Consider the following 10,878-nt stretch of genomic DNA (forward strand, 5'->3'; position numbering starts at 1 on the left):
TTACTTTGGATTATTGGAAATTATTCTCTATTTTCTTCCTCTGTGGATTCAAGGAATTTCTTTGAGGAGTCCAGAGAAACTCTATAGATTCGAGGAATTTTTGTGAAATTTCAGTGAGGAGTCCAGAGAAACTCTGTGGATTTGGAATAGTTATCCTTAAGGAAGACGGTGATAGACATCATCATGTTCTTCCTTGCATTAATTAGTCTTAGAACAAGGACTTCTCTCGGACTGATGACAATTAACAATGGAATGGACCAAAATTATGTGGACAGTGATCCATAGATTTGTTATCCATTAGGAAGAATGAAAACTTTTCACCAAGAGAGCCGGTTGAATATGTAAAGGTTGTAGGAAGCCTTCAACTATATTGCAGATGCGCTAATTTCACTCCAAGCCCAAGACGATGCTCAGCCACCCGTGGTCACTATACGACACAACCCGGATTTCTATAGAGCATTTTCGGAGGTGAATCATAAGACTACCCCAGATGAGTTAAGCTCTAGTGACGAAGACATCGGTGGCGGCGTAGCCCGACAACTGGTCTGTGGAAACAATTGATTAGATCGTGCTGAAAGAGACTATTGAGATAAGGCTGAACTTCCCTGTTTAAATGACTTATTATGTATAATTAGTTAAAATAGATTAGTTAATTAAAATAGAATGATATTTTGATTACATGGACATGCTAAAACATAAAAAAACGAAATTAGTAGCCTTTCAAATTAAAATCCGGTGCTTGTATATGGTGTGATCAATTACAACTAGGGTTGTACACGAGTCGAGCTAGCTCGAAAAGCTCGCTCGACTCGACCTGAGTCAGCTCGGATTGACTCGGTTTGAAAGGCTGACTAGGGGCGAGTCAGCTTCTTTTCTAAAGCTCAAGTTGAGTTCGAGCCGAGTTCGACCATGGTGCATTTCAACTCAACTCGAAGCTCGAACTTGAGCTCGGCTCGGCTCGGCTCGGCTCGAGTAATATATTTTAATATAATATAATATAATATATATATATATATATAAAATATTTAACTTAAAAAAAGTTAAAATTTAAAAAGTTAAAAAACCCTACCTGACCTATTCTCTCTCCCTCTCTTTCTTTCTCTTAGACTCTTACCCCACCCGGCACGCCGCAGCCCGCACGGCCGCACCCAGCAGCCCGCTAATCGTCGTCTCTACCCATCTCTATCTCTCTCTTTCTCTCATTATCCTGATCTCTCCAAGCCAACCCGCACACCCACGCCCAATCTCGACTTAGCGACTTCGAGTAGCCCGCATAGCCCCACCCAACAGCCCGCTCAGCCCATTCGGCCACCATAAAACCCAAAGGTAAGTGATTTTAATTAATGTTTTTTGTATTTATTTATATTAATATAATGAATATATGATTGTAGATTTTTTTATATTTTAAAATATGATTAATTGGGTCGGGTTGGGTGATGATGGCCGATGGGTTGGGTCGAACCACCAGCTCGAGCTGGACTCGAGGTAAACTCGACTTGACTCGAACCACTAGCTCGACTCGAACTCAACTCGACAGCTTTGGCAAACAAGCCAAGCTTCAATATTGAGCTCAAGGCCGAGCTCGAGCTCGAGCTCGAACTCGAGTACGGCATAGACGAGTCGAGCCAAGCTTAACCCACCTCGACTCAACTCAGCTCGATGTACAACCCTAATTACAACTCTCACATGCCCGACTGAACATTGTGCCCATCCAATTATGGCCACATATGAGACGCGTTCTTCAATAATGATTCTTCCCTAGTAATTATGAGTAGGTATTGTTCCAACAATACCAAAATTGCTGATATGGGAATCAAACCGTCACAGATTACACCAAAAATTTCCATTGGTTGGCAACACGGAACGACTTGTCGGAAACCAAATCCCAAAAGGTGGCACGGTTCATAGGCAGTTTACAATCGACAATTTAGGATCGAGTTCAAATGCACCTGGTCAGGACCGTGGATAAAACGGTTTAGTTAATAAGTAGGGAGGAAACACAGCTTGCGAGAGTCCCTACTCGACCTTATCTTTTGACTCGGCCCTCAATGACATGTCCCACGCAAGATTCAGCGTTGGCCAAATGAAAGGAGCCGTTAAGAGGACATCCTCAACATCCTACAACCATAAACCATGACATAGGAAGCTGTCCATATACGCCTCAACGTACAACACCCACAACAGTAGGTCCGAGTAGGATTCTAAATCCTTATGCTTGACCATGGCCAAACAATTGTTACCACTGTGGCCAACCGGGCCACTTATCCAACATTTGCCCGCAACGCCCCTACAACCCACTTGGCCATTCATGAAGGGGACACCGAAGGTGATGCAATGGAAGAAAGCCCTGAATTTGATGAAGATGAACAAGCCTCTGATGAAGGAGCTGGTGATGAAGAATGCTTGGCCGAGGATCATGGCAAATCCTTGGTCATGAGGTGATTATTGTACACTCTAAGGAATGAGGAGCACCTACATCGACACAATATATTCTGTACGCAGTGTACCGTCAACGACAAAGTCTGTGATGTAATCATAGATAAGGCAGTAGCGAGAACATTGTCTCGAAAGTGATGGTGGACAAGTTGCCATTACCTACAATAACGCATCCTTCCTCATACTCGATTAGTTGAATAAAGAAGGTGAACGAGACTAGGGACACTAAAGAATGCACTGTCTCAATTTCAATTGGTAGGAATTATAATGATCAATTACTTTGTGACGTAGTCGATATAGAAGCATATCATATATTGAATGGTCGACCATGGCAATCGGACCGTGATATGACTCACCGAGGATGAGACAACATTTATGTCTTCATCAAGGATTGTCGAAAGATGATCATTGCCCCTATGGCACGAGGGAACCACCCCGAAGTGGCAAGGATCTCCCTCTTAACCATTTGGGATTTCGTGGAGGAATCGAAGGAAATCGGTGAGGTGTATGCCATGGTGGTAAAAGGCGAGGAATCAAAGCCATTAAACATTCATCCAAGTTTAAGGCCGTTGCTTAATGAATTCAAAGAAATATGTCCCAAAGATTTACTCGATGGATTGCCCCCATGTGGGACATCCAACATCACACAAACCTCATCCTTGGGGCTAGCTTGCTCAATTGCTCTCACTATCGGATGAGTCCGAAAGAGTGTGAGATACTTTAGGAGCAAGTGGAGGAATTGATTTGTAAAGGTCTTCTGAGAGAGAGCATAAGCACATGTGTTATGTTAGCGTTGTTAATGCCTACGCACCCAGCCACCCACCAGTCGCCGTCTCTGCCCATCTTTATCTCTCTCTTTCTCTCATTATCCTGATCTCTCCCGAGCCAACCCGCGTGCCCATGCCGAATCCCGACTTGGCGACTTCAACCAGCCCGCACAGCTGCACCCAACAACCCGCTCAGCCCATTTGGCTACCATAAAACACAAAAGTAAGTGATTTTGATTAATGTTTTTTTATTTATTTATATTAATATAATGAATATGTGATTGTAGTTTTTTTTTTTAATATGATTAATTAGGTCGGGTTGGGTGATGATGGCCGATGGGTTGGGTCGAACCACTAGCTCGAGCTCGACTCGAGGTAAACTCGACTTGACAGCTTTGGCAAACAAGCCAAGCTTCAATATTAAGCTCAAGGCCGAGCTCGAGCTCGAACTCGAGTACAGCATAGACGAGTTGAGTTGAGCTTAGCCCACCTCAACTCGACTCGACTTAGCTCAATGTATAGCCATAATTACAACTCTCACGTGCCCGACAGAACAATGTGCCCATCCAATTATGGTCACATATGAGACACATTTTTCAATAATAATTCCTCCCTAGTGATTACGAGTAGGTATTGTTCCAACAATACCAAAATTGTCGATATGGGAATCAAACTGTCACAGATTACACCAAAAATTTTCATTGGTTGGTAACGCGGAACGACTTGTCGGAAACCAAATCGCAAAAGGTGGCATGGTTCATAAGTGGTTTACGATCGACAATTCAGGATCGAGTTCAGATGCACCTGGTCAGGACCGTAGATAAAGCGGTTTAGTTAGCAAGTAGAGAGGAAACACAGCTTGTAAGAGTCCCTACTCGATCTTATCTTTCGACTCGGCCCTCAATGACATGTCTCACGCAAGATTCAGCATTGGCCAAATGAAAGGAACCGTTAAGAGGACATCTTCAACATCTTACAACCATAAACCATGACATAGGGAGCTGTCCATCTACGCCTCAATGTACAACACTCACAACAACAGGTCCGAGTAAAATTCTAAATTCTTATGCTTGACCATAACTAAACAATTATTACCACGGCTAAACAATTATTACCACTGTGGCCAACTAGGCCACTTATCAAACACCTGCCTATAACGCCTCCACAACCGACTTGGCCATTAACGAAGGGGACACCGAAGGTGATGCAATGGAAGAAAGCCCTGAATTTGATGAAGATGAACAAGCCTTCGATGAAGGATCTGGTGATGAAGAATGGTTGGCCGAGGATCATGGCGAATCCTTGGTCATGAGGCGATTATTGTACACTCTAATGAATGAGGTGCACCCACATCGGCACAATATATTTCATACGCGATGTACCGTCAACGACAAAGTTTGAGATGTAATCATAGACAAGGCAGTAGCGAGAACAAACTCTTAGCTTTAATAACTTCTTTAATAGTCTTTTTTGTCTCTTATGTCGGGCAGCATGTCAGCATGTTGAAAATCTTTAAGACACCTTAAGCAGCACTTTCAAGTGAACTTCAACCCTCGGGCTCTCTCTGTATTTTTCACTTTTTCTACTCTCTCTCTCTCTCTCTTTCTCTCTCTCTCTCTCTCTCTCTCTCTCTCTCTTGCTTTCTATTTTTCTTTCACTATTTCCCTCTCTATCTCACTTTCCCTTGGTCCTCCCTGTTTCCTCATATTTATGAATGGTGAAGGTATCCATCTATAGATTACAACGACAATCATAAACGACTCTCGCATGCTGGGGAGCCGTAATTTTTTATGGCTCTTATGGGCGTAGTAGGTTTTTTAATATTAAAATAACATTTTCTTCCCTCACTCCTGACATCACTACAGATATTGATTATTATTATTATTATTATTTATATATGTTCATTTTTATATGAACGTAATCATTACTTACATACACACACATCATTATATACTAGTTTTTGTCTTTTTTTTTTTTTTTTTTACAAATTGTTTAAATACTTGTATCTTGTTCGTTATCCGTCCATCTTTTATAATCTTAGTTTCATTGGAAAGATAATCAGATAAGCTTCTTAATAAGACTATGATCACTTTGATTGGACTCCATTTGACCTGTAAAAAGTATGACCGTTCAATATATGAAATCAATTGTTTGCGATTTGACCGATTGTCTATTTTTGATGATCTTATGCTCATTGGAAATGTCACCTGATGAGCTTTTCAATTAACTGAAATTACTTCAATCGAATCCCGTTTGGTTAGTGTAAAAAGCGGCCAAAGTTTTTACGGCTTTGGCTGCTCGATAATATGTGGTTTTGGCAAACAGATCGGATTTTCCTCATCATAACCTAAATTGAAGGAAACTTAAGTTCCTTAATAAAATCATTTTATCACCTTTCCAATGAACCATAAATTATTTTAATCGGTCAACTTTTTTTTTTTTCAATAAAACTATGACCACTTTGTATATAAGAACGACCGTACTTTCCTCAATATTGAAGATATGACCTCTCATGCCTCGACACAACATTATATGAGAAAACTAAGTAGTACAGATCCGTGGTAGAGCTGGGCATGCGACGACTTAATTCGGCAAACTCCACTTGTCCGACTCATTCAGATCTGCCCTGATTTGAATCGAGTTAACTTCATCCAATCCGAACTTAAGGAGTGGTCCCAGAATATCAGTCTCTACACCCCGTTACCTATACCTGACAACCCTTGGGAGGACTTATCTATGGACTTCGTACTTGGTCTCCTACTAACACAATGCGACATTGATTATTTATATGTTGATAAGTACTTTTATATGGTAGCTTAATTTTAACTTTCTGTAACTCGATAGTGGTATTATTATGTATTAGTTTAATGTCATGATCGATTAATATCGTGAACAAACAATGCATATATTGTTTCTCGATATATTTATAGGTAATCTCTATATATGACATTCTAACGTTTTATAATTATGTTTATTTTTTCTCTAAAGACAACAAATTTCTTATTGAAGATGGGAAAGGTGTACGTTGTATTCAGAGAAAGACTACTTGGTATTTATTATACATGGGAGGAATGTAATGCCCAGGCAGATGGGTTCCACAGGACGCTCTTTAGGTCATACAAATCGCAAGACACAACAATTTGTGCCTATAAGGCATTCGCCGCGGTACCCCAATATTCAAACATGTCGATGGTTGAACTTTCAAATGGACATAATGATGATAACCATCCGGATATATATTAAGCACCCCCATGTATGATGGCAGAGATCACTGGAAACAAATGTGACGTAGTGTAGTGCTATTTTTACTTGGCATATTGCTTGTCATTATAGTTGTCTAACTCATTTCCCTGAGCCGTTGAAGTGGTAGTGGTGGATGTTCGGGATTCGTTAGCATCTTGATATTGACATTTGGACATATATCTATTATCATCTAGTTGGGGGATTATTTTCTTGCTTTATGTAAAAGTGGGTTAGGATATTTTGCAGTGGTTCGTGTAATTTACATATGGTTAGATGGATGTTGGAAGTTGTGCTACCATTGTTTAAACATTGTGGTGGTATATGACATGAATGTTTACTCCAAAATTTATAAAAGTTCATATGTATATTGGTGTCATAGGCAGACAATGATTGGGTAGAACCTCCACCGGGACCTAATCAAAATACTAACGGTCATGTTAGATAAGTTGTAGGCCCCATAATGATCTATTTGTTTTATCCACACCATTCATCTATTTTGATATATCATTTTACGGGTTGAGCCAAAGAACAATGTAGATGGAAGGTGGAAATCGACCACACCACGTGAAGAAGTGGGGAATTGGAACGTACCATTGAAAATTTCTTGGGGGCTACGGAAGTTCTGTTTGAAGTTGATAGAAGTTGATAGAAGTAAACATAACAGTGGGCTGTTGGAAGTTTTGAGGGTAAGAATTCAATCGTCATTGGTACATGTGGTGTGGTCTACTTAAGCCTTGGATCTTCCTCCTCATTGGGCCTAGGCTATAAAGATTACTTTTGAAAATAGATGAACAACATGGATTAAACTAACAAATCATGGTAAGCCCCACAGAACCCCTAACATGATCGTTTGTCCCCATCTATGCCCTAATGCACCAGACACGAGCTCGTGTTGCATGCTCAGCTGAGGTGCATGTCCGCATGCTCCACTAGGTAGATGGGGCCATTTTACTTTATGAAAACATTTAAATCCAAAAACTGAGCAAAGGTGAAATAATGATGACTATTTATAATAGTCAAAACATGCTGCCAAACACTAGATGTAGAAGGTAAATAATGATGACTCATTTACTGGTATTTCACTATGCACATTCTAATTTTCATTTTTTTTAATTTCTTTTTTTGAAAATGGTTAAATAAGTCAGGGTGTCGGATTTGGATCATGGCGTGTTATGAGATAATTAAACTATTTAAGTGACCACATTTTCTTGAAAATTCAGTCTTTTTCAGATTGGACGGTCAGAGGAGAATACTTTAAAAAAAACTCACGTATGGTACTTTGAGTATCGCCTGCCGTGCGGGGATTGCTTCTGGCAGGGATCTGTGGGGGCCCACCGTGATGTAAGTGCCAGGGGGAAACGGATTGGCTACTCCCTCTGCCACCAGCCCGGTGGCTGGTGGTCGGTGCTATGTGGGCCTCACCAATGATGTATGTGTTTCATCCATTTTTACGTATCATTTTAGGGCTTGATCCCAAAAATGAGAGGGATATAAATCTCAGGTGGACCACACCACAGGAAAACAATAGTGATTAGATATCCACCATTAAAAGCCTCCTAATGCCCACTGTACTGTTTATTTGACATCCAATCTGTTGATTAGGTCATACAGACCCAGATGAAGGGAAAAAAACAAAGATCAGCTTGATCCAAAACTTTTATGGCCCCAAAAAGTTTTTAATGGTTGACGTTCATTCAACACTGTTTCCTGTAATGTGGTCCACTTGAGATTGGGATATATCTTATTTTTGGTCTCATACTATAAAATGATCTAGAAAAATATATGGACGGCATGGATGAAACACATACATCATGTTGGGGCCCACAGAGCACCGACCATCAGCCATTGGCTACTGGCAGGGGTAGTAGCCAATCCATTTGCGAGCCGGTGACGCGGATTGCGTCCTACCGGGACCTAAAGTGATGTAAGTCTTTTATCCACGCCGTTCAACGCTTCTCTCGGATCATTTTAAGGTATAAACAAAAAAATGAGGTAGGCCCAAGCTTAAGTGGAGCACAAAGTGGGGATTGAACGTACACCATTAAAAACTTATCGGGAGCTGGAGAAGTTTCGGATCAAGATGATGTAGTGTTTTCACTTCATCCACGTCTACATGACCTTATGAATAGATTGGATGGTAAAAAAACATCACTTTGGCCCTTAGAAAGGTTTCAACGGTGAGTGTCATTATCAGTGCATCTTCCCTTGGTGTGGTCCACTGGAGTTGTGTACCTGCCTAATGTTTAGCATCGTAATTTAAAATGATTTGATAAAATCGGTGAACGGCTTGGATAAAAATACTTACATCAAGGTGGGTCCCACAGAGCCCTGCCGGGACGGATTATTGTCCAGCGAGGGCAGGACGCAATCCGCTTCCAAGTTTCCAACCACTTCGCGTCGGACTCACATTGTAGCCTGCGGACTATTAAAGTGAAATTGTGGGCCACTATTTGGGTCATGAATACGGATGATCAGAACTGTTCAATAGGTGGGTCCCATTATGATAAGCCACGATAAAATAACGAGTTACTACAAACAATCCTATCCGTTCGAACCACTACATTCAATTCCATTTTTGAGTGGTCAGGATTATCTTTACCAAAAAGGTAATGACTTTCCAAGGCCCATCCACGGTTGTCGTACCTCCTGGAGTGGGTTATACGGTGATCCACGTTGCACAGCTGCCGGACTACGATTTCACTTTGATAGTCCAGAGACTACCTGCCTTTTATCCCCCTCCATTAAATACCAAAATCCAAAAGAGATATTGTAAAGAAGAAAAAAGGGTCGGGCGCATGTGGAGGGTCGAGTCATGATTTTGAGATTAGAAAATTACCGAAATGAATGCATCACAGACATACACGACCATGACCACATGCTGTAGATAATGCCAACTCCACTCGCTCGTGTTAGATTGATGGTTTTCTTCGCACGAAAAGTGCTGAAATGGAACACGTGTGAAATATATCAACCGTTCATAAAGTGGGATCCACCACTAGAATTCAAATGGACTAAAAATGGGCTGGATTAGTTATTAGGTGGATCATAAGTGTACATTGGATGGGAACTACGGTCATGTTTTTCTGAGATGCAAATGGCCCAATTGATGATCGGAACAGCGCAGAGAATTCTGGTGGTGGGCTCCACCTGATAAATGACATAGATCTAGTGCGTGCATTGCGACTAAGAACACTGTCGATCATAGGCAAGCTGAGCTCCATTAGCACAGCTTGAATAGATTAATGTGGACGAGAATCCCGTGGTATTCCCCACACCACCATATGTAGTAGTGTGGTGACGTGTTGAGCGCTGTGGGGCCCACTTTGATGTATTTGTTTCATATCCACACCGTTCATCCATTTTTTAAGATTATTTTAATTCAATATTTAAAAAATCACGAAAATACGAATCTCTAGTGGGCCACACCAAAGGAAACAGTGTTGATTGAATACCCACCATTAAAAACTTCCTGTGTCCACGAAAGTTTTCGATCAAGCTGATATTTGTGTTTTGCCTTCATCCAGGTCAGTGTGACCTTATCACAACAGGTTTGATGGCAAAGAGGCATCAAGGTGGGCCCTAGGAAGTTTTTAAAAATGGGCCACTGCACCCAACGGATCACAACACCACCTAATCCAATCCCCGCGTCCGATTAATATAATATGTTAATGTCTTTTTCAAATGGATATGTCCGATCTGCCTTTGGAATCGCGCCGCCCGAAACCATAGACAAATACATAAACCAACGGCTATGCTCCTGTGAAAGATCTCGAAAATGGTGGAGTCATCATCCACGCATGTGGCACTCATGTGCAGATATCCAGACCATTCAAATTGCAGGGCACATTATGGGTTGATCGTGACTCTAAAATCACATTGATCAAGCAATCCTAAGCAACCAATTTGTGGATATCAAGTGAATGGCTAAAAGTAAAATAGTAAGCTGTCAAAATTCCAAGTGAAAAAAATCAGATGGTTATAATCATATTCTCAGTATAATTTTGTAGCTATGCTCCATCCACATTTGGGTCAGCAATTTGGACGGTCTGGATTGCCATACAATTAAACTAATATATGAACTGATCGACCCAAGTGGTATTAGGCCGAAGGGAACCTCGTCCAAGTAGCACCATTAATTAGCTGGGTTCATGAAAAAGAAACTCCATTAATTAAAAATGATGGTTGTCCATGTTTATAATATTAAACGGGAGTAAAACACTAGTTTATTACTTTATATTTAGATTTATTCAAGGTAACCGGTAATGCTTTTAGCCCCGTCCAACGAAAACTTGCTACATTTTAACGTGTTTTGAAATTTCTTTGTTTTACTTTAAAATCATAATATTTTTTAAGAACAAGAGTCTAATGCCGTGAAGCAATTCAATTACTATCTGTATCACTTAATCATATCAATTGATATATAGCTCTAGCG

Source organism: Magnolia sinica, chromosome 1 (assembly GCF_029962835.1).
Source record: "Magnolia sinica isolate HGM2019 chromosome 1, MsV1, whole genome shotgun sequence".
Lineage (NCBI taxonomy): Eukaryota > Viridiplantae > Streptophyta > Magnoliopsida > Magnoliales > Magnoliaceae > Magnolia > Magnolia sinica.